A 25,497-nucleotide genomic window follows, 5' to 3' on the forward strand; every position below is an offset into this window, starting at 1 on the left:
CTTGGCTGCTACTCAGAATTGTTGGTCCATACCAGAATTACAACCCACGGGCAGCTGGTACTTAAGGCCACTTGACTGCTAATGCTTTGGGGTACTGATCCTTCAGGGCCATCAGTGAACCCCGTTCTGTGACAGTCTTCCTTACCATCAGCCCTGACCTCCAGAGGAGAGCCACCGCTCACCTTCCTAGTGATGTGCCTCCCTCACCCTTGCATTTCCTTGGTGAATGGGGTGACATTCGTATGTAAGTCCTCTGGTGAGTCTTTGGCCTTAAGAAACCTGTCTACTCTAACACACTCACTTCTCTGGTTGTTTTAATCCTGTCTACTGTCTGCCATGGTAATTCTTGTCAGGAATCCTCTGGCCCTTATTAGTTCCTGAATATTCAGGAATTAAGAGGAGAGGCACGCCTTTCCGGGGCTGAGGAACCCAGGCATTGCCTTTGTTAGTTTCTCATTATGGTGATAAGTACCCTCTTCTCTCTTTAATAGGGATCGCCTTGTGTTTTGTAAGTCTGGAATTTTAATCTTTATCTTTGCTGAGAATAACTACAGTATATATGCCCACACCATGCTGATTAAAACACCTTTGCTCCATCAGAACTTTGGTCCCCGTGTCTTTCTTTCTTTCTTTCTTTCTTTCTCTTCCTCTCTTTATCTCTCTATTTCTGGCTGATTCCCTGGAACGTGAAAGCCAGCTGCGTAACCCAGGGAATATTAACCTCTTTCTTTCTTTCACTTTGTCATTGTCGACTCCGGACCACCAGGTTCCGGTCCATTAAAGGACCAACAATTCTGGCATCTCAACTTTTCCAGCATGGGCCAATGCCTTTTTTCAGAGTAGGAGATACCCTAGCAGAATGTTCACACCATTCCCTGAGGTTTTTTACCTACTATTGTGCTAAATCCTTTAATTGAAGAAATTGTCATCATACCAATACATTGTTCTTATATAGTCTAAACTGAGCTTCGCTGGTGGCTCAGATAGTAAAGAATCTGCCTACAGTGTGGGAGAGCCAGGTTAGATCCCTGGGTCGGGAAGATCCCCTGGAGAAGGAAATGGCTACCCACTCCAGTGTTCTTGCCTGACTAATTCCATGGACAGAGGAGCCTGGCGGGCTACAGTTCATGGAGTTGCAAAAAGTTGGACACGACTGAGTGACTAGCACATAGAGTTTAATGTTCTGGCACCCTTTAATTTGGCATTTGCAAAATCCATTCCTATGAAACATATTTTTTCAGACTTGCAGCTGTTCCTCCTGTACGAAATCTAGCCTTTCCTTGGCAGGGTTATGCTCTTACTTAACTCAGATTGTGAGCCTGGCAGCCAAGAGAGGTAGGCAGCCTCTGGAGGAGACCTTTTGCCTTGTTAGAGAAAATCTGAATTATCTTCTCAAATGCAGCAGAAGCTAGCTGTTATTGGAGAGTAGTGGTCCTACTACGCAGATTCTGAAGGTTCAGAGAAGTCTTGGTAATCAAATCTTTGGGGCACCCAGATATTTCCATTCCATGTATCATTGTCCCAGCATTTTCCAGACCTGTTTTGGTTAAGCATTCAATCATTATTGGAGGTCAGTCACTGTGATTCTAAAATACTGGATTTGATTTTCAATTTTTTTCTGCTTTCCTAATATATGGTATGGGTCTTCCCTGGTAGCTCAGATAGTAAAGAATCTGCCTGCAATGCAGGAGACCTGGGTTCAATCCCTGGGTCAGGAAGATCCCCTGGAGTAGAAAACGGCAACCCACTCCAGTATTCTTGCCTGGAGAATCCCCATAGACAGAGGAGTCTGGAGGGCTACAGTCCATTGGTCACAAAGAGTTGAACACGGCTGAGTGACCAAGTACAATATATGATACAAGGGCTTCTTTTCAGGCTACCAAAAAATTCTCTGACTTTCATAGTTATTTCAAAATTGTCTATTTATTCCTCATGGTTTTTCTAAGGTCAAGTCTTTAACATAGTAACAATCATTTTAATATTCTTGGATTTATCATTTCTTCCATTTATTTCAAAGTCATTCTTTTCAGCACCGAATTCTCTTCTGTAGACAGGTCAGCAACAGTTGGATAGCTACCTTGTGCAAGGGTCAACTGAGCATAATTTACTACTGGGGCAGGAGGGCTCATTATTAACCAAACAGTGAGTGATCTAGTCCAAAAATTCCATCTTGCCCCCTGCTTTACTGGATTATTTCTGTGCCAACTGTCACAGTTTAAGTTCTAGAAGCAGACTCTGGGATAGTGTTAGAAATGGAAAAAAAGAAAAAAAAATGAAGGGAGTAATATCTATGAAAGGAGAGAGGAGAAAATAGTTCCCTTACTTGTCCAACTTACTCTTAAGTCAGTTACCATTAAAATGCAAACTTAAATGATTTTTAAAAATAACTGGCCAGTTTGGTTGTTTTACTGCGGAGAGGGTGGAAAGAACTCCTCATGCCACCATTATGAAAGTGAATCTTCCCTAGAATTTATTTGCTGTAATCACTTTACAAGTACAGCTTCTATTTTCCATGTTTCATAGTCTATATATGGCCTAGTTTTAAAAAGAAATGAGAATGAGAAAATTATTTATCTTTGAACTCAAGATCATATTCTATATTGGCTAAATATCATGACTTGTATTTGCTCTGTGGTATAAATAATTTATTATTTTTAAAATGTGAAAATGATGAAACTATTGCATGACTTAGTCCAAAACCTTTTTTTCTTTTAGTGTAATGCACTTGCCTTTGGTGTTGAGAAGCATCAGAAAAAGAATTTTTTTCTAGATATTTTCTGAGTTGAGTAAGAGTAGTTCCGACCTATAGTTCAAAGTAGAAAGAATTTGCTTTGGACAAAATCCAATTACCACCTTATTTTCTGAAGGTATTCAATTAATTATTAAATTTATTTAGTAATAAATTTGGAAAGCTTTCAGATATCTAAGATAACTTTGCTCTTTAATATTTTCTTCACATAGCTCATTTTTAGTTTTTACCATAAACATATGGTTTTGGAAAATAGAAGTAAGAAAATGCCTATTTTCCTGAAACCGACTCTAAAGCTAAGCATATGCATGCATAAAAGTACCACAGTTTATGAATATAGAAAATTCAGTCAATTTACTTCTGTTAGATCTCATCAAGCACTTTCTCACCATTGAAACATTGGAATATGGAAGACACTGATTTTCCCTTAAAATGTATTGAATGTACTTTGACTACAACTCCCTGGAAAGCCAAAATTTAAACCATATGTTAGTAAATAGGAATATAGATCATAGAAAGGATATTGCTTGTAAATCAAAACTGAGTGGCCATTCTTAATCCTGCTGTTTGCTAAATAGATCTTATGATTCCAAATATGTTGTAATTGCTTAGTATAGTTTGCCAAATGAAATGACCCAAGTGAAAAATAATATATTATGCTTTGAAGATTAAGTAACATTGGTAGGCTTGTAATTCTCATTGTTTCAGAGTTGCTTTGATTGTGTCTTGTTGGAAAATTTTATTATTTTTTTAAGAGTAAGAACTTTAGAATTTCATAATTCTTAATAGCAATGTGAACTGATCAGTTACTCATCACACAATTTTGAACAAGATGCCTAAATTCTCTGAGCTTAAATTTCCTTGTGTATGAAATCACAAAAATTCTACCTAGTTGGCACAATTAAATATAAGAAAATATATGAAACTTGGCACAATGTCTGGCACTTTGTATAAACTCAAAGTTCATATCTTCTCTCCTTCCAGTTAAGCATGGCAAAGCAATCCTGTTTAAAATCATAAGTGTTTTTCACATTAAAACTTCTATAGTTTAGCAGTCAAGTCTTAATTTTGACAGATGCAGTTATTTGTATGTGTGTGTGTATTTCTGATTTAATGGCAAAATGTGTTGCACTTTTCTAGAGGACTAGGGCAGGTAAATGATCAATAAAATCATATGAATATGTACATATGATGTACATATTCTGTAAATATGTACATTCTATAAGTAAAGGAAGAATTTGAAAAAGGTTGACATCACTATATGATGTACATTCTGTAAATATGTACATTCTGTAAGTAAAGGAAGAATTTGAAAAAGGTTGACATCACTGGAATCTGTGTCGAGGTGGAGACTTTCCTTCACTCTTCATTTCTTCAACAAATATTAATTACATACCTAGTGTGTAATAAGTCAAAGATCCAATGATGAAGAATCCAAACATGGTCCTTGTTTGAATGGAATTTATTGTAATAGAGAGATGTTATGCAAATTGTCATACCATTAATGACTGATAACTGGTGCTTTGAGTGCATATCATAGGAGGCTTTGACCTAATTAGGAAAGTGAGGCAAGTGAGGTGGTGATGATTGAGCTGATAAATAACAACTCAGTAGGGGCTATTTACATAAATAAAGGTGGAAATGGAATTCCAAATAGGAAGAACAACATGCACCAAGTACTTAAGGTAAGAGTCCATGCAAAACGTAAATGAGACCTAAAATATACTAGTGTGGCCAGAGCATAGAGAGGAAGGAAAATATGATGAAACTTTAGAAATAATCATCATCCTAGATTATACTAAGAATGTTTATCCTTATAAGTGCGATAGGGAACAATTAAAATAATTTAAGCAAGGGCAGGGTCAAGCATGAGGTAGATGACAAATTACCATATTTTATGGACTACTCTGGAAGGGCATGAGTAGATTTATGTAAATCAATCAAATGTCTCTCAGCAGAGCAGAAGTGGGAGGTCAGAGAAGATGAACTAGGTAGATGGCTATAGAGGGAGTGTATGGAATAGAGAAAATGATGGCTAGGAGAGTCTTAGAGGGTAAAATCATCAGGCCTTTGTGATATGGAGGGTGAGAAAAAGGAATAAAGGATCACTTTTAGGTTTTTCAGTGGGATAACATTTCATTTGATGTAGAATCTGTCATCTTTAAGCCTAATATGATATCTCAAATCATGACTTACTCTGGAGAAATTTATTAATCATTAGATCACATGATTTCTGTATTAGTGATGCATTTGATGTGTTTTTGGGCCAGTATACTAGCATATTTTTCATTCTAAATTGCTCCTTTCCAGTTCTTTGAATATTAACCTGTCTAAATTTGGTAGTACTACATAATTACTAAAGCTGTTTTATTTCTTCTATTCTATGAAATTGTGGCAATTTGGAAATGGACTCAGCAAAATTGAAAGTTGTTTACCTTCACTATGTAGTTCATTAAAAAACTAAACATAATTTAAAAAGCAAAATTCTTCATTGGTGGCATCTCCTTCTTTTCTTAATCCTAGAAAGTTCAATTTTCTAAAAATTAAGGTTCATCTATTACAAATATGTTCATATTTCTATATATGATGATAATTTTATAATTTTGAGACATTTTCAAACCACAGTCCCAGACCACTTGCTATGGTCTCTGTTAACTCAGTACTATTAGAATAAAACCTAGAAGGTGTTCTGGTGATGAAATTAAGCAATGGCATAAGTTAAAATTTAATGCAAAGATCTGAGTTGCTACAAATTCAACTCATCAGAATGGCTAGGGAATTGATCTCTTAATGTTGGCATTTTCTGATTAATTGAAGAAAAATACTTTTTTAACCATTTGATGGTGTAAATTTTAGTAGCACATAAAAATCTACTTCTTGTCATAATAAACAGAGCACAATGACCTTGGATTGAAATTTCCTTGACCCTATAGGATTCAGAAGAGATTAAGAAGAGGTGGCAAGAATACACAGAAGAATGAAACAAAAAAGTCTTAATGACCTTGATAACCATAATGGTTGAGAGTCCCTTGGACAGCAAGAATATCAAACCAGTCAATCCTAAAATAAATCAACCATGAATATTCACTGGAAAGACTGATGCTGAAGCTGAAGCTCCAATACTTTGGCTACTTGATGCGAAGAACTAACTCATTGGAAACACTGATGCTGGGAAAGATGGAAGGCAGGACAAGAAGGGTGTGACAGAGGATGAGATGTTTGTATAGCAACGCCGACTCAATGGACATGAGTTTGAGCAAACTCCAGGAGATAGTGAAAGAGAGGGAAGCCTGGTGAGCTGCAGTCCATGGGGTTGCAAAGAATCAGGCACAACTGAGTGACTGAACAACAGTAACCACGATGTTGTGGTCACTTACCTAGAGGGGGACATCCTGGAGGGCGAAGTCAAGAAAGAATTCCTACAAACAAAGTTAGTAGAGGTGATTGAATTTCAGCTGAAGTATTTAAAATCCTAAAATATGATGTTAAAGTGCTGCACTCAATATGTCAGCAAATTTGGAAAACTCAGCAGGAACCACAGGACTGAAAAAGGTCAGTTTTCATTCCAATCCCAAAGAAGGGCAGTGTCAAAGAATGCTCAAATTATACATCCATAGTATGTGAACTGAGAATTTCCAGATATAGAAGCTGGGTTTAGAGTAACCAGAGATCAAATTACTAACATCCATTGGATCATCAAAAAAGCAAGGGAATTCCAGAAAAACATCTACTTCTGCTTCATTGACTACACTAAAGCCTTAACTGTGTGGATCACAAAAAACTGTGGAAATTTCTTAAAAAGAATGGGAATAACATATCACCTTACCTGTCTCCTAAGAAACCTGTATGTGAGTCAAGAAGCAATAGTTAGACCCAGACATGGAACAACTGACTGGTTCCAACTTGGGAAAGCAGTACATCAAGTCTGTATGTTGTCACTCTGCTTATTTCACTTATATGCAGAGTACATCATACAAAATGCTGGGCTGGATGAGTCACAAGCTAGAATCAAGACTGCCAGGAGAAACAGCAACAACCTCAGATATGCAGATGATACCACTCTAATGGCAGAAAGTGAGGAAGAAATAAAGAGCCTCTTAATGAGAGTGAAAGAGGAGAGTAAAAAAGTTGGCTTAAAACAACATTCAAAAAGCTAAAAACATAGAATTCAGTCCCATCCTTTATGGGAAACAGAAGGGGGAAAAGTGGAAACAGTGACAGATTTTATTTTCTTGGGCTCCAAAATCACTGTGGATGGTGATTGCAGCCATGAAATTAAAAGATGCTTACTCCTTAGAAGGAAAGTTATGACAAACCTAGACAGTGTATTAGAAAGCAGAGGCATTATTTTGCTGACCATGTCTGTATAATCAAGGCTGTGGTCTTTCTAATAGTCATGTATGGATGTGAGAGTTGGACCATAGGCTGGCTGAGCGCCAGAGAATTTATGTTCTCGAATTGTGTTGCTGGAGAAGACCCTTAAGAGTCCCTTGGACAGCAAGGAGATCAAACCAGCCAATCCTAAAGGAAATCAACCCTGAACACTCATTGGAAGGACTGATGCTTAAGCTGAAGCTCCAATACTTTGGCCCCTCATGCCAAGAGCCAACTGATTGGAAAAGACCCTAATGCTGGGGAAGACTGAAGGCCAAAGGAGAAAGGACTGGGGATGAGACAGTTGGATGGCATCACCAATTCAGTGGATATGAACTTGGGCAAACTCTGGGAGAAAGTGAGGGACAGGGAGGCTTGGTGTGCTACAGTCCATGGGGTCGTGAAGAGTCAGATACAACTTAGTGAACAACAAGAACAGCAACAACAGTGGATAATTCTATGAAATATGAACCAAGTGTTTCACTACTTGGACACACTTTCAGTATGCTGCAGGATTAATAGGGCTAAACTCTGAGTGAATTTAAAACGCTTCTGAAGTTCCTGGTGGCTCAGTGGTATAGAATCTGCCTGCAATGCAGGGACATGGTTTCAATTCCTGGGTTGTGAAGATCCCCTAGAGAAGGAAATGGCAACCCACTCCAGTATTCTTGCTTAGGAAATGCCACGGACAGAGAAGCCTGGCAGTCTTCAGTCTGTAGGGTTGCAAAAGAATAGAACACAACTTAGCAACTGAACAACAACGCATTAGTAGTTATTCTAGAATGAATTACAAATTAACTTATTTTTCACATATTATTACATTTTGCTTCCCTTGTCCTGCCAGTACATCCCATATTCAATCATTCTAAAAGAGTAAATATTTCCTCTGACTAAAATACTATTGATATTCCATGTATACTATTTCATTCTTTAAGGAAATCTGATTTTTTTTCACAGGCAACTTGTACTCAGAAAATAAACAATAAGAATACAAAAAAACATGTGTTTCTGGAGGCTAATATTTTGTTTGCAGAAGTTCTTTTAATGTATGTAAATATTGGAATCACTTAAGATATTGTGTCATGTGTATATCCTATTTAAAAGCTATTGTTAAATATTTACTTCATTACCCTTTAAAATCAAATATATTAACTTCCTTTTATATTAACATGAAACTTTCTAAATTCATAATTTCTTCCAAAGTTTTAAAACCTGGTAAGTCCCTTATAGTCGTGTCCAACTCTTTGCAACCCCATGGACTGTAATCTTCCAGGCTCTTCTGTCCACGGGGATTCTCCAGGCAAGAATACTGGAGTGGGTAGCCATTTCTTTCTCTAGGGGATCTTCCTGACCCAGGGATCGAAACTGTGTCTCTTGTGTTTCCTGCATTGGTGGGCGGGTTCTTTACCACTAGCACCACCTGGAAAGCCTGGTTTTTAAAGCTATCAGCCTTCAAAACACAAAATTTTTAAATGCATTATACTGTATGCAACTAAGAAGTTGCCAAAACTGATAGGCATGTTTTTTAATCATGTGGTGAAAAAGTATTGCCTTTGGCTGTAACTATTCTTGCCAGTTTTGAGGCCACAGAGTAAAGCTTTATCCCTACTAGCTGATAAAAATCATATGAATTTGGGAGACTTAACAAGTTTTAAGCAATCCCTGGTATTCCAGATGAACACCATAAAATCTATGAGCGCTGCTGCTTCTCTGTGGTTTTACCATGTCCCATTTTTAAGAAAGATGAAGAATTTGGTTCTTGTTTCTTTGTGGTTGTAAGAAGCTACATGATGAGTCTTACAGTTAGTATTTGGGCATTGTGGTGAATACCCAAGGTGAATAATCATAGGCTGCCTTGCCTGAGTCTCTTATACTGGCCTAGCCTGTGTGTTTTTCTCTCGCTTTCCCCTGTGGCTATTCATTCAGAATCTATCTTTCATGAATAGAATAAAGTCAGCACTAATTGCTTTGTTTTTGATGGTGAAATTCTACCAAACCTTTCTTCTTTCTCCTCTGCCATATCTTTCTTGTGTGTTAGTTGCTCAGTCTTGTCCAACTTTTTGTGCCCTCATAGACTGTAGCCCGCCAGGCTCATCTGTCCATGGGATTCTCCAGGCAAGAATACTGGAGTGGATTGCCATTCCCTTCTCCAGAGGGTCTTCCCGACCCAGGGCTCACACCCAGGTCTCCTGCATTGCAGGCAGATTCTTGACAATTTGAGCTACAGGGAAGTCCTTGCTTCTGCTGCTGCTGCTAAGTCGCTTCAGTCGTGTCTGACTCTGTGTGACCCCGAAGACGGCAGCCCACCAGGCTCCCCTGTCCCTGGGATTCTCCAGGCAAGGACACTGCAGTGGGGTGCACAAACTATACACACTCTGTATGTTCATTCGGGCTAATCAGATTACTCTTTAGTAACAAATACCCACATTTTGTAATTTTAAGCAATGTAAGTTATTCTTGCTCATGTTACGTGCCCATTATGGATTGGCTGAAGATTCTGGCCGCTGTTATTCTCACTTGGACCCCAGACTGAGAGTGATTTCTGGAAACTGGCCAGTTGCTGTGGCACAGGAAACCAAGAGCGTGGTGAATCGTGTGCTAGTTCACATGTACACCCAGACTGCCATCTATCACATTTCATTTGCTGAGGTAAGTTGTATGGCCACACACAACTATAAGGAGGCAGAAAATTGCAATTCCATGTTTCTGGAAGGATACATATAAGTATTTGGTGAGCAGCACTAATGACTTCCGGTCTCCCTTCACCTTCCCAACACCCCACATGGAGGGATATAAATGTATGACGTGTTTAAAACTTAAAAATATCCTATGGTTTTACTCTATTTGAAAAGAATAACAAAGAATAATAGTCATTTGAAATAGTTACTTGTCTTTTTAATCAATAGAACAGCAATATCAATTTCTTAATTCATTCCAAGTATTCCATCATTTAGATGATAGTCTGGAAACTTTTGAAATTACAAGGTAGATTATGTTTACAATTTATCTGAGGGGTTAACATAAACAACTTTTGGAGAGAAAATACGTGGCATTTGGACTTGGATGATCCGCAGCCTGGAATGGGATGAACTGGTCTTGAAGCTGTGTCTTAATGTACTCCCTTCATGGAATTTTCTTTCAGTAGTGTAACTTGTGATTCTATTGCTCTTAGAAAAACTTTCCTCTCTGAAGAGTGAGTACTAGCTACACAATTAACCTTGACTTTGAGAAGGAAATTTTCCTGAATACTATGTGGGAGGGATCATAGCAAGTATTTTTAGCATTTCTTTTGCTTAATGCTTTTTAATCAATTATCCCAAAGGGGAGTAGATTTTGTTACCAGCTTTACATTTAGGTCCTTATTTCAAGGGACCACTCTGCATCATTTAACAGTCTTGATCACTCCCACTGTCTTGAAACATTGTCCCATCCTGGGTTCCATGATACTATTCTTTCCTGTCTGGCTAGATACTCTTATTCAAGTTCTTTTGTTTGCTTGTTTTCCTTCCCCACCCCATCTGGTTTACTTTCTGTTGCTTCCCTTTACCTCCAAAATCTCCAAATCTTTTTCCCCTCCAATTGCCCCACAGCAGTAGCTTTCCTTCAGATAGTCAAATTGCTCCCTGGGAACAATTCACTCTCTTCCTAAATCTCTTTCCTTTGAATCTCTGTCCATCTCTTTCTGTCACTTTTCAGGAAGATCTTTTATAGGGCAAGTGCCAGCTACTAGTATAATCATCAGAGTTGTTCTAAAAGTGACCCACTTTTATTATTCTAGTTTAATTTTCTGCTATACCCATCAAAGTCAAGTTTGAAATCACATAAATGCACCAGTTTCTTTCAAGGCTCCAAAGAGTCAGTATGCAGCAGTGGAAAGACACAGATTTCGGGGGTCAGGTATATCCAGGTTCAAATCTGGATTTGACAATTCTGAGCTACTTGACCTTGAGCAAGTTACCTAAACTCTCTGAACATCTGTTTTATCCTCTCTTCAATGGGGATGACAATCATGATTCATATAATTATTATGAGTATTAGGCTTGATATATGTAAAGTGCTTATCACAATAACTGGAACATAGTTGAATTTCCTTAAGTGGTAGTTATTATCATCATTGTTATTATATCTTCATATCTGTATAGACAGTGTTCCTTAGACATGGCACTTCTAACCTTATTTACATGTCAAATTCTTATGCATACTTTACAATGACACAGTTCTCAATGCTTATATTCTTCAACTTGCCCTCCTAAGAAAAATTACCTTATTCCTTAGTACTCTGCTCACTAACATATTATGATTGGTTCTTATATAGGTTATACAATTGACTGAATCAAAGGTGGACTAAAATCCAAATCCACTTGTATCCAATATTCTGCCTTCTAGGATCTGGATTAGATAATATAATAGGATAGTCAGTAGTAAGTGGTCAGTCCATAGTAAGAGAATTGAGTATGGAGAAGGCCATGAAATAGGAAGACAAAAAGTTCTCAGGCTATGAGTCCCTTGGAAAAGAACAGAAAAAGTATTAAATAGTTGGTTTCTGGGGGATTTTTGTTTCCAGTCACCTTCATAGTTATCTTTGTGGTTAATGTGCTCCATATCAAAACAAAGAAACATACAAACAAAACTCTCAGGCTCAACGCAATACTGATCCTCTGCTTCTTGCAACCACGTTATAAAGATGTGCCTCATATGTTACCTTTCAGAGTGCTCTTCTGACTCCTCTTAGGAGTAGCTTCTTTGGGGTCCCAGAATATTTTATACATATATTTTTTTATAGAACCTATTCTAGTAATCTCTATTTATCATAACATAATAGAAATTTCTGTCTTTGTAGTTCTAGTGCATAATCTATTCTCTGACATACAGTAGATGATGAATGAGTACTGATTTATAAATAATAAATGAGTAAATAAGTGAATTCTTGCTTATCCTTCCTATAGAACTCAGAAAAGCACTATCACTTACAGGTTAAGTGGCTTAAAAATAGTGCACCTATACTTTTAAATTGTGTGATTAGCTTCTGTTAAGAATAAGTGGCATTAGTTCACCTTGTTCAGGTTAACAGAGAGAAAAGTACAGTCACAAAGCTTTTCTTTACCTTCCTTTCTAACCTGAAATCAACACGGGCATCATGTAATACATTCCTGCTACATTTTGTGAAAATGAAGATTTGTGAACTGCACTGAAGCAAGAGCAAAACTTTGGTTAAGTGAATTATCTAATTAAATTCTGCATCCTAACACTCCATGAATTTATAGGGTCTATTGTGTAATTAGTTTACAAAAGAAAGAGGATTGGCGTTATTTATGACAGATGTTCACCTAACTTAAAACAGGAAGAGCATATTTACTTCTATGTAGTTATTACAATGTAATTAAAACCATAAAACCACCTTATCTGAATTTCAAAGCTCAAGCATATTTTTTTCTTTTTTTGGCCTTATTGACTACGTTACTCTTTACTGATCATGCGAAGATCATAGGAAAAGGCCGCAGGTTGGCCACCATAGGCTTGCCAGATATTTTAGTAAGGTTTTATTTATTCTTTTGCTCCAATTTTCAGTGGATGATGAGATAAATTTCTGAAAAGTTGTATGTATGTTGACAGAAACACATGTAGAATATGGCTGGTGACAAAAATCATCTTTCTGCCTATGTTCTGGGAGTGTAAGAAGGAAAAAGAGGTGGTTCAGTTACCATGTGCTAAAAGAAGATCTGAGTTTTATGTGAGTAGTTAGTGTGGGTGTGTTAAGCCACTTTGGTCATGTCTGACTCTGCAATCCTATAGACTGTGGCCCACCAGGCTCCTCTGTCCATGGGATTCTCCAGGCAAGAATACTGGAGTGGGTTGCCACTTCCTCCTCCAGGGGATTTTCCTGACCCAGGGGTCAAACCTGCATCTCTTATGTCTCCTTTATTGGCAGTGGGTTCTTTACCATTACTGCCACCTGGGAAGCCCCAGTTAGTGAATAAACCACTGCTATGATTTCCAAACAGTGAAGAAGCAGATATATAACTGTCCTCTGATAGATATCCAGATTGCCTGTATATGATTTTATATACACTTTACAAATGTGGATGTGGAGAATTCAGTGTGATTTTTACCATATACTGTACTGGTTAGAGATGTTCTTAGAGATGTTCTCCACCCTCCATGGTAAATCTGCTGGAGGGAAAGTTCCTGCAGGAAATAGTAGTTAGATTTAAAAAATAAAAAGCAAAAAACAACAACAAAAAAACTCCATAAACTATCTCTTTCTTCAAGGCCTTCATAGAAATATGCCCAGATGTCAAATGTCTGCTTCAATCAGTTCAACTCATTCCACCATAATCATTTGCTTGTTATAGGAGATTTCCGACTCCTCCATAATGGCTCCCTGGGATCAGGGCAATATTATTCAGGGATTTGACAACATGTGCAAACTCTTTTTGAATTAATTTTCAAAGTCTTTTGTGACTGGTGTCAATTTGGCAACAGGGTTCTTTCATATTCATAGGCTCAAGGTCTAGGGTTTGGGGGTTGTTAATTTAAAGAATTTCCTCTTCAACAACTCCCTTTCACCTTCCAGAAGACAGAAGTTCTATGAACATCAGAATATTAGAATTAAAATAGGGAGGAAGACAAAGAGTTTGAGCTTTTAAGGTTGACTTTTTGACTCTGAAAAGAATTTTTAATGGCAACATAAGTAAGGCTGAAGCTTAGAATCTGCCTCATTCAAGGTCTCCAAATAGTCACAGGAAGAAAATTTTCAGCTCTAAATGTGGCCCTTCTTATGAAATGCATCATTTATACTATAAAAATCATTTTACAGCAGGAACATACAAAATAGATTAACTAGTTAAAATGGAGACAAAATATTGGTTAAGGTTTTAAAATTTCTTATAAAAATAATTTATTAAAATTGAACTACAGAAGACAGAAAACATTTCACAACTTTATTTTGCTCATTGTTGCCCTGAAGACATCTTGAAACATCCTTAGGTCCCCAGCATGGGGTTGGGCACAATATAAAGAAAGCTAAAGAAACACAACCCTTTCTAACCAAAGACTAGAGTTGTAACTAGTGGGCTTGTGAAACTCTGTCACCCAGTGTCCCCAGGAGTCTTTCTTTTTTAGTGGAACCTGTAACTAACTTTAAAACTTGTCAAATGGAAAGAGTGGCCAGCAAGATGGCGCTTCAGGTAGCGAAACTTCTCCACATTGGCATTTCATTTTATTGACTGGTTCATTACTGGTACTTTCAGAGGGATCACTTCTTTTAGGTTGTGGCCAGTAAATAAGTCTTAACAGCCTCTCTTATTTTAAAAAAAGACATAATATTAAAGCTGAAAAGTTTTATACACTTTGTCTTGTATGAATTAAACCAGTATCCGGACATAGTTGTGGGAATTTATGACCCAAGTTTGAGCTCTAAAATTTAACTTCTGTTCTAGATGTGTCTTTAACAAACTAATTCATTTAGTACCTTTTGTATCTTTCTGCGTTAACAGTTATTAAATTCTTATCAATTTCACATCAAAAGGAAATTATTTCTTAGGGTCCTATTATCAAAGGAAAAAGTAACCATTTTCAGTGACAGCTAACCTTATTTGCAGCATTATTATAAATTCCTTCATACTCTTTCAGGTTTTTGTAACATGTTTTGGCTAACTGCTTTGACTAGGTTTTTGAAGACAAATGAGAATTTGGATAGAAGAACTTCCATTAGCATAAGATAAATTTTTAATTTAAAAGGAAGACTTTAAAAAATTTAACTGGGAGTGGTAGCCAAAGGGATACCATTATGCTATCATGTTGGTGTTGCCTAAGCAAACACATATAACTATTTCTTGACAAAACATTGTCTATAATCATGTAGATTTTATTGTAGTGTCTTATTAGATTTTCATTATTTTTGACGTAATAAGATTCAAAGCCAAACATAGCTCTGTAAAATTAAGTTTTATTGTCTCCATGTTTGCTAAGTCAAAATTCCTTTCCTTAATATTGCTTAAATACAATTAGGTTTTTGAGGTTTAAATTCCTTGCTTTAAAAAAATAGAAATGGATTTTATGTTTTTCCAAATAAAAGATAGAGCGTGATTATGATCTGTACACAAAACCATCCAAATTGATTATAGATTTTGCTAATAAATCCTAAATTCTTTAATAGTAAATCTATATTTTAGTTGAAACTGTTAAGCTTACAGATAAAAATATTTGTCATATGGAATACATGAGAAAAGCTCTAGTTTCTAGACATTGATAACTAGATTGGATATAGTTTCTATTTCTGATATCTCTTACTGGTTTTCCTGATTTCTCACTATCATTTTCTTTCTATTGTATATTTAATTTGTAATGAACTATATACGTGTGTGCTTAGTCACTCGGTCAGGTTTGACTCTTTGTGACCCCATGGACTGTAGCCCACTAGGCTTCTCCATCCATGGGGATTCTTCAGGCAAGAATACTGGAGTGGATTGCCATGCTCTCCTCCAGATCTTCCCAACCCAGGGACTGAACCCAGGTCTCCCTCATTGCAGGCGGATGGATTCTTTACCATCTGAGCCACCAGGGAAGTGTTCAGTTCAGTTCAGTTGCTCAGTCGTGTCCGACTCTTTGCGACCCCATGGACTGCAGCGTGCCAAGCCTCCCTGTCCATCACCAACTCCTGGAGTTTACTCAAACTCATGTCCATTGAGTCAGTGATGCCATCCAACCATCTCATCCTCTGTTGTCCCCTTCTCCTCCTGCCTTCACTCTTTCCCAGCATCAGGGTCTTTTCCAATGAGTTAGTTCTTTGCATTAGGTGGCCAAACTATTGGAGTTTCGGCTTCAGAATCAGTCCTTCCAGTGAACATTCAGGACTGATTTCCTTTAGGATTGACTGGTTTGATCTCTTTGCAGTCCAAGGGACTCTCAAGAGTTTTCTCCAACACCACAGTTCAAAAACATCAATTCTTTGGTGCTTAACTTTCTTTATGGTCCAGCTCTCACATCCATACATAACTACTGGAAAAACCATACAAGACTATATGGACCTTTGTTGGCAAAGTAATGTCTCTGCTTTTTAAAATGCAGTCTAGGTTGGGCATAGCTTTTCTTTGAGGAAACAAGCATATTTTAATTTCATGACTGCAGTCACCAGCTGCGCTGATTTTGGAGCCCAAGAAAGTAAAGTGTCTCACTGTTTCCATTGTTTCCCCATCTATTTGCCGTGGAGTGATGGGACCAGACACCATGATCTTGTTTTTTAAATATTGAATTTTAACCAAGCTTTTTCACTTTGCTCAAGAGGCTTCTCAGATCCTCTTTGCTTTCTGCCATAATGGTGGTGTCATCTGCATATCTGAGGTTAGCAATATTTCTCCCAGCAATCTTGATTCCAGCATGTGCTTCATCCAGCTGGCATTTTGCATGATGTACTCTGCATATAAGTTAAATAAGCAGAGTGACAATATACCATCTTGATGTACTCCTTTCCTGATTTGGAACCAGTCTGTTGTTCCATGTCCAGTTCTAACTGTTGCTTTTTGACCTGGATACAGGTTTCTCAGGAGGCAGGTCAGGTGCTCTGGTATTCCCATCTCTTTCAGAATTTTCCACAGTTTATTGTGATCCACACAAAGGCTTTGGCATAGTCAATAAAGCAAAAGTAGATGTTTTTCTGGAACTCTCTTGCTTTTTTGATGATCCAGCGGATATTGGCAATTTGGTCTCTGGTTCCTCTGCCTTTTGTAAATCCAGCTTGAACATCTGGAAGTTCAGGGTTCATGAATTGTTGAAGCCTGGCTTGGAGAATTTTGAGCATTACTTCGCTAGCATGTGAGATGCATGCAATTGAGCAGTAGTTTCAACATTCTTTGGCATTGCCTTTCTTAGGGATTGGAATGAAAGCTGACCTTTTCCAGTCCTGTGGCCACTGCTGAGTTTTCCAAATTTGCTGACATATTGGGTGCAGCAATATCATAGCAACGTCTTTTAGGATTTGAAATAGCTCAGCTGGAATTCCATCACCTCCACTAACTTTGTTCGTAGTGGTGCTTCCTAAGGCCCACTTGACTTCACATTCTAGTATGTCTGGCTCTAGGTGAGTGATCACACCATTGTGGTTATCTGGGTCATGAAGATCTTTTTTGTATAGTTCTTCTCTGTATTCTTGCCACCTCTTCTTAATATCTTCTGCTTCTGTTAGGTCCATACCATTTCTGTCCTTTATTGTGCCCATCTTTGCATGAAATGTTTCCTTGTTATCTCTAATTTTCTTGAAGAGATCTCTAGTCTTTTCCATTCTATTGTTTTCCTCTATTTCTTTGCATTGATCACTGAGGAAGGCTTTCTTATCTCTCCTTGCTATTCTTTGGAACTCTTCATTGAAATGGGTATATCATTCCTTTTCTCCTTTGCCTTTAGCTTCTCTTCTTTTTCTTCCAGTCATTGGGGAGATGGTTTTGTCCTTAAAAAAAAAAAAAAAAATTGGTAGCTTTGGATTTTAGTTACTACATGCAAGACCTTTTGTCCAGCACATGAACTCTCTGGTTGTTTTATGCAGGTTCAGTATTGCGGTGCCCAGGCTTAGTTGTGGTGTGTGGCATCTTACTTCCTAACCAAGGATCAAACCCAGGTCCCTTGCATTGCAAGGCAGATTCTTAACCAGCAAACCACCAGCAAAGTCCTGGTGGTTTTGTCTTTAACTGACCTACAGAGAAGGTGAATTCTTGGTGACAGAGTCAGAAAATTGTTTAAACAAAGAGTAAGTAATTTTTAGCAAAAAAAAAAAAAGATATGGTCTTCATTCTGTGACAATTTGAAGAGAAGCTTAATAGAGAATTGAAAATATGTTTATATTTCAGTAAATCTGTGCTAGTGATACAGAAACTATAGTAATGCTGAGCAAATACTTGAAAAGCAACCCAAAGATAGATTCCTTGGTAAGTCTGATCACAAAAAGGAAAGTGAAGAATGAAGAGCAAGCAAAAGGTAGTGAGAAAGAATGGATTGAGAAATAGGTAGGAAAATGGAGAGAGTAGAGTCATTATAACCACAGGAGGAGAGAGTTTCAAGAATGGAGATATTTGGTATAGTTTAGCATTTGTTTTTGATTTAAAAAAAAGCTTAGCAAATTTGGAAGTAAAGAGTAGAATGAAGCTTTTGTAGTGTAATACTGCTATCTATATCAAACCAAGAGTGACAAAAATTCATACTCAAGAAAATATTTGAGTTATTCTTCTAAATCATTCATCATAAAAAGATGTCCCATGTATAGAATTATCTAAAAACAACTTGGTAGCTACCCCAATTCCCTTTTGAGGTCTCCTTTTCACATTGTCAATGGGAAGTCAGGAACTACAAATCCCTGAATCCCTTTTCCACATAGGTCTGCATTTAAAAATGCAAATGGGAAGCACTCAGGAGAGATCTGGAAGGTATAAAGGAAGGAGAGGCTATTTCTTCTATAAAAGGAAGAAAAAAACACCAATAAGTGTTTTTGGATGAAAGGCAATATAATAAAGACATAAAATCTTCACTGTAGAACAAATGTAAAAAATTCTTAGGTATATTTGAGGGTAAGGGAAAGATAATTTTATAAAGTGAAGCTAAAATAGAAAAATGGTAAAAAGTCATCAATAAAGAATAAGAAGAAAAATGAGAGAAAATTCACTGAGATGACAAAGAATACATAGAGAAATGCTGTTTTACAACAGTGTTGTTGTTGTTCAGTCTCTCAGTTGTGTCTGATTCTTTGTACTCCATGGACTGCACCAAGACAGGCTTCCTTGTCCTTCACTATCTCCCAGAGTTTGCTCAAATTCAAGTTCGTTGAGTTGGTGATGCCATCCAAACATCTCAGCCTCTGCCGCCTTCTTGTCCTTCTGTCCTCAATCTTTGTCAGCATCAGGGTCTTCTCCAATGAGTCAACAGGATAGTATTTGCCAAAAATGGAATAAAGTAAAGTGTCTTCAAGCAGCCTCAGAGATACACAGTAGATTATAATGTTAAAATGGTGGGATTACAAATTAATGGAACAGGAATAATTATCCTCTAAATAGTGTTGAAGTCATTTGGACAGCAAATAAAATTAGATGAAATGTTTCCATCATAGCATATGCCAAAATAATGGCACATAAATTCAAGAATTGGATATAAAACAAACAATAAAATCATAGGAAGCTAATCTAAATTTTTAAAATATTGGAGGTAGAGGACCCTTCTAAGCATAAAAGCAAAAAATTCTAGCTATTGTTTATTTACTAATTTTTTTGTTCTAAGCATAGTGTCAAGTTATCATCATGTAAAACTTACTTATATCTCACAAGAGTCCTACAGAATAATAGTAGTAGTTGTGGTATTAGTACATAAATAAAATGAAATTTTACATGACAATGAGTGGATAATTTGTAATATATATGGAAAAGGGATAATATTTTTATAAATAAACAGCACTTTTAAGATAGTAAGAAATAAACCCACCATTGATTAAACTCACTTTTAATAAAATTGGCAAAGAATATAAATCGACTATTCTAAAAAGTAGAAATTCAAGTGACCAGTGATGATACTCAAATTTTTGTATTTCATAAGCTAGTAAGGTTATGCTCAAAATCCTATAAGCTAGGTTTCAGTAGTATGTGAACTGAGACATTCCAGATGTACAAACTGCATTTAGAAAAGGTGGAGGAACCAGAGATCATATTGCCAACTTTGGTTGGATCATAGAGAAAGCAAGGAAATTCCAGAAAAACATCTACTTCTGCTTCATTGACTGTGCCAAAGCCTTTGACTGTGTGGATCACAACCAACTGTGGTAAATTCTTAAAGAGATGGGAATACCAGACCACCTTACCTCCCTCCTGAGAAATCTGTATGCAGGTCAAGAAGCAACAGTTAGAACTGGACATGGAACTGGTTCAAAATTGGGAAAGGAGTACAACAAGGCTGTATGTGGTCATCCTACTTATTTAACTTATATGAAGAGCACATCATGCAAAATGCTAGGCTGGATGAAGCTCAAGCTGGAATCAAGATAGACCAGGAGAAATATCAACAACCTCAGATATGCAGATGATACTACCCTATTGGCAGAAGATGAAGAGGAACTAAAGAGCCTCTTGATGAGGGTAAAAGAGGAAAGTGAAAAACCTGGCTTAAAGCTCAACATGAATAAACTAAAATCATGGCATCTGGTCCCATCACTTCATGGCAAACAGAAAGGAAAAAGTGGAAGCAGTGACAGATTTTATTTTCTTGGGTTCCAAAATCACTGTGGATGGTGACTGTATCCATGAAATAAAAAGATGCTTGTTCCTTGAAAGAAAAGCTATGACTAATGTAGACAGTGTCTTAAAAGCAGAGACATCACTTTGCTGACAAATGTTCATATAGCTTTTTCCAGTGGTCATGTACAGATGTGATAGCTGGACCATAAACAAGGCTGAGTGCTGAAAAACTGATGCTTTCCAACTGTGATGCTGGAGGAGACTCTTTTTTTTTTTTTTTTAAGGCTCATCAATTTTTCTTTTTTTTTTTTTAATTTATTTTTATTAGTTGGAGGCTAATTGAATCAGTTCTAATGAGATGGATGAAACTGGAGCCCATTATACAGAGTGAAGTAAGCCAGAAAGATAAAGACCATTACAGTATACTAACACATATATATGGAGGAGACTCTTGAGAGGCTTTTGGACTTCAAGGAGATAAAACCAGTCAATCCTCAGGAAAATCAACCCCAAATATTCATTGGAAAGACTGATGCTGAAGCTGAAGCTCTAATGCTTTGGCCACCTGATGCAAAGAGCTGAATGGGAAAGATTGAAAGCAAAAGCCGAAGGTAGCAGAAGGTGAGATGGTTAGATAGCATCACTGACTCAATGGACATGAATTTGAACAAACTCCAGAAGATAGTGAAGGACAGAGGAGCCTGGCATGCTGTAGTCTATGGGGTTGCAAAGAGTTGGACTTGACTTAGCAACTGAACAACAATAACAAAATTATATCCAGCAATCTGTTCACATAGTTTTCACATAGTAGAAACTGTTTTGGTTGTCTTCATTCCTTTTGTTGGTCTCTCCTAAGAATTCCCTCCGAAATTCCCCTGCAGAGGTGTTTGAACAGTGTATAGTCAACTGGACCAGTGATGGGTAAGTGTCTATCTGAACTAATCAAGGTCCTTCTTCCACAAATCTACATTTAGGATATCTGGAAATGCTTAACTAAAGTTTCAAAATAATTTTCAAATAGAACCTGTATTTCTACAACTAAGATTTTTGTCCTAAATTATTAGTGTTACACATTAGAATACATTCAAAATGGAAGTAATGGAAAATTATTGTGATTTAAAAATAGGTCATTGGTTAAAAAAATTATGATGACTTGATATAATAGAATTCTATGGTGTCTTTAAAACTTGTGTTTTGGAACTGGGACAAAAAAATCCAGTGCCTCAGTGGATGAGACAAGAAACATGTATGAGTGAAATAATTTGAATCTAACTATAGTTACAGTTCAGTCGGTCAGTCGTGTTCAACTCTTTGTGACCCCACTGACTGCAGCACACCAGGCCTCTCTGTCCATTGCTAACTCCTGGAGTTTACCCAAACTCATGTCCATTGAGTCAGTGATGCCATCTAACCGTCCCATCCTCTATCGTCCCCTTCTCCTCTTGCCTTCAATCTTTCCCAGCATCAGGGATTTTTCAAATGAGTCAGCTCTTCACATCAGGTGGCCCAAGTATTGGAATTTAGGCTTCAACATCAGTCCTTCCAAAGAACATTCAGGACTGATTTCGTTTAGGATGGACTGGTTGGATCTCCTTGCAGTCCAAGGGACTCTCAAGAGTCTTCTCCAATACCATGGTTCAAAAGCATCAATTCTTCAGCACTCAGCTTTCTTTATGGTACAACTCTCACATCCATACATGACTACTGGAAAAGCCATAACCTTGACTAGATGGACCTTTGTTGGCAAAGTAATGTCTTTGCTTTTTAATATGCTGTCTAGGTTGGTCATAACTTTTCTTCCAAGGAGTAAGTGTCTTTTTAGTTCATGGCTGCAGTCACCATCTGCAGTGATTCTGGAGCCCCCCAAAATAAAGTCTGACACTGTTTCCACTGTTTTTCCATCTATTTGCCATGAGGTGATGGGACCAGATGCCATGAGCTTAGTTTTCTGAATATTGAGCTTTAAGCCAACATTTTCACTCTCTTTCACTTTCATCAAGAGGCTCTTCAGTTCTTCACTTTCTGCCATAAGGGTGGTGTCATCTGCATATCTGAGATTATTGATACTTCTTCCGGCAATCTTGATTCCAGCTTCATTCAGCCCAGCGTTTCTCATGATGTACTCTGCATATAAGTTAAATAAGCAGGATGACAATATACAGTGTTGACATACTCCTTTTCCTATTTGGAACTAGTCTGTTGTTCCATGTTCAGTTATAACTGTTGCTTCCTAACCCACACACAGATTTCTCAAGAGGCAGGTCAGGTGGTCTGTTATTCCCATCTCTTTCAGAATTTTCCACAGTTTATTGTGATTCACACAGTCAAAGGCTTTGGCACAGTCAATAAAGCAGAAGTAGATGTTTTTCTGGAAGTCTCTTGCTTTTTCAATGATCCAGCGGATATTGGCAATTTGATCTCTGGTTCCTCTGCCTTTTCTAAAACCAGCTTGAACATCTGCAAGTTCACGGTTCATGTATTGTTGAGGGCTGGCTTGGAGAATTTTGAGCATTACTAGCTTGTGAATGAGTGCAATTGTGCGGTAGTTTGAGCATTCATTGAGTACGACTGCTGCTGCTGCTGCTAAGTCGCTTCAGTTGTGTCCGACTCTGTGCGACCCCAAAGACGGCAGCCCACCAGGCACCCCTGTCTCTGGGACTCTCCAGGCAAGAATACTGGAGTGGGTTGCCATTTCCTTCTCCAATGTATGCATGCATGCTAGGTCGCTTCAGTCGTGTCCGACTCTTTGCGACCCTATGGACAGCAGCCCACCAGGCTCCTCTGTCCATAGGATTCTCTAGGCAAGAATATTGGAGTAGGTTGCCATTTCCTTCTCCATCAGTATAACTATATATGCATATATTAGTGACTTGTAGTATTCACAGCCAGTTAGAACATTTATGTCCTTACCTAGAGGATAAGTGACTATTCAGTTTCAGCCATTTTTGTTCCCCAAGGGTGCAGACCAAGTATTGCTTGATCTTTTGATTTTCCAATAAATGAAAATGTCTTAATATTAGATGTGAAAATTTCTAATTTAAATTATTGTTGATTAGTTGTTTAGTTGCTAAGTCATGTCTGACTCTTTGTGACTGCCACCCCGCCCCCCCCCCCCACCCCGCTGCCAAGCTCTGGGAGTTGGTGATGGGCAGGGAAGCCTACTGTGCTGCAGCCCATGGGGTCTCAAAACTTCGGACACAGCTGAGTGACTGAACTGAACTGAACTTAAATCACACCTGCAAAGTACCTGAGAGAACATATTCATAGGTTTCAGGGATTAGAACATGGATATCTTTTAATGGCCGTTATTCTGTCCACCGCAGGTAGAATGTACTGGATTACATCGCTGGGAGTACAGAGTCAGAGCAGGCATCAGAGTTGGTTGATTCAGCAGTTTAAAAGTGTCATCAAGTACAAGCCAATAATCTGATTAAGGCAAAGGACTTGAATAGACATTTATCCAAAAAAAAAGAACCTATGTAAAAGAGCCGACTCATTGGAACAGACCCTGAGGCTGGGAAAGGTTGAAGGCAGGAGGAGAAGGGCACAACAGAGAGTGAGGTGGTTGGATAGCATCACTGACTCGATGGACATGAGTTTGAGCAAGCTCTGGGAGTTAGTGATGGACAGGGAAGCCTGGCGTGCTGCCGTCCAGGAGTCAGACACAACTGAGCGACTGAACTGAACTGAACTGACTTAGGTTTGAAAAGGCTCACTCATTACATCACATTGTTAATCACTCAGTTGTGTCCGACTTTTTGCAACCCCATGGACTTTAGCCCACCAAGCTCCTCTGTCCATGGAATTCTCCAGTCAAGAGTACTGGAGTGGGTTGCCATTCCTTTCTTCAGGGCATCATCCCAACCTAGGGATCGAACCTAGGTCTCCCGCACTGCAGGCAGGATTCTTTACCATTTGAGCCACCAGGGAACCCCACTCATCCTGCCCTGCTAAGAGCAGAGGCCACAGAATTATGCTGGTTAGCATTCATTGCTCCTCTGGATCCTTCTGTGCCCTTCCCTGTCCTATGTCCCTGGGGCTGCCTGGCCTTCTGCTTCTAAATGGATGTGGGCAAAGAGAGGTGTTTTGCAGTACATCTGTAAGAGAATGGGAGAGGTTTGGGTATTTTTCTCTTGGCTGCCTTTACTCCCAGTTCATGGTTTTTAGTAGAATGTATTAATATTTTAGCCACAGCTCATGTGATTTAAACTATTAAGTAACTAACATAGGTATGTAAAGATGTATGATGTTTAGTGTTTGGTTATATGTAAATCCAGTTCTTCTTGGTATTATTTGTAATCAAAATTTTAAGTGCATTTTCTAAAAGCTGTCTCTCAATCCATTTCTTCTTTTATAGAACTGCGTGCCAGTGACCATGTGACAAGTTCTATTTCTGCTGGAGTGTCTTTGGATAGATCTCTTGATCATATCCTTAATGGTAGCAGAGGAAAGTCAGTGCTCTGCCCTTGCCATTTTGGGAGGTCTGCACAGCAGTACACCGTGGCACTCCACCCACGTTTTTCCCCTTAAGAAAAATATATGCAAATAATAAGAAACAGCTGCTGCTTTCCTACACTGGTGCAGTTCCTAATTTAGCCTATAACTCCTGCTCATGAACCTTGTGTTCCACACTAAAAATTGGGAAGAGCCTCTGCTGGTGGGTCCAGTTGAGTATGTTCATTTTCCTTTCTAGCAGAGAGGGAAAAACAGTATTTTTCCTCTTCAGGAAATTTCTCTTGTGGCTTGAATTTTACTGGTGGCCTTTAAAAAGGGCCAGTTCCATCTGGGCTCAGTTATCGTTCAGGTTCTGTTTTTTTTTGTTTTTTTCTTTTTCAAATTGGTTTTCTCATTCTTGGTCTGTGGCTGACTTCCCTCTGGGAGGTTGGCGATACCGCCCAGTAACTGGAGTGAGTGCCTGATTAAAGATTGCAGCTAATGACGTTTGGGATGGACATGATGTTGTTATGCTTTCATGTCTCTCTTTTTTTCTTCTAATAGTTTCTTATTAGTTAAAACCTTAAGTAAAGCATGTGAGTTTCTTGGAAATGTTAAAACATTTCTTTTTATCTACTATACTTTAATGCCAGATTGTGTGTAGGCTAGTGACCCAGAAAAGCCATTTACTGATATATGGTGTATAATTTAGCCAAACTGGTTTGATTACATTGC

This window comes from Odocoileus virginianus, chromosome 14 (assembly GCF_023699985.2).
Source record: "Odocoileus virginianus isolate 20LAN1187 ecotype Illinois chromosome 14, Ovbor_1.2, whole genome shotgun sequence".
Taxonomy (NCBI): domain Eukaryota; kingdom Metazoa; phylum Chordata; class Mammalia; order Artiodactyla; family Cervidae; genus Odocoileus; species Odocoileus virginianus.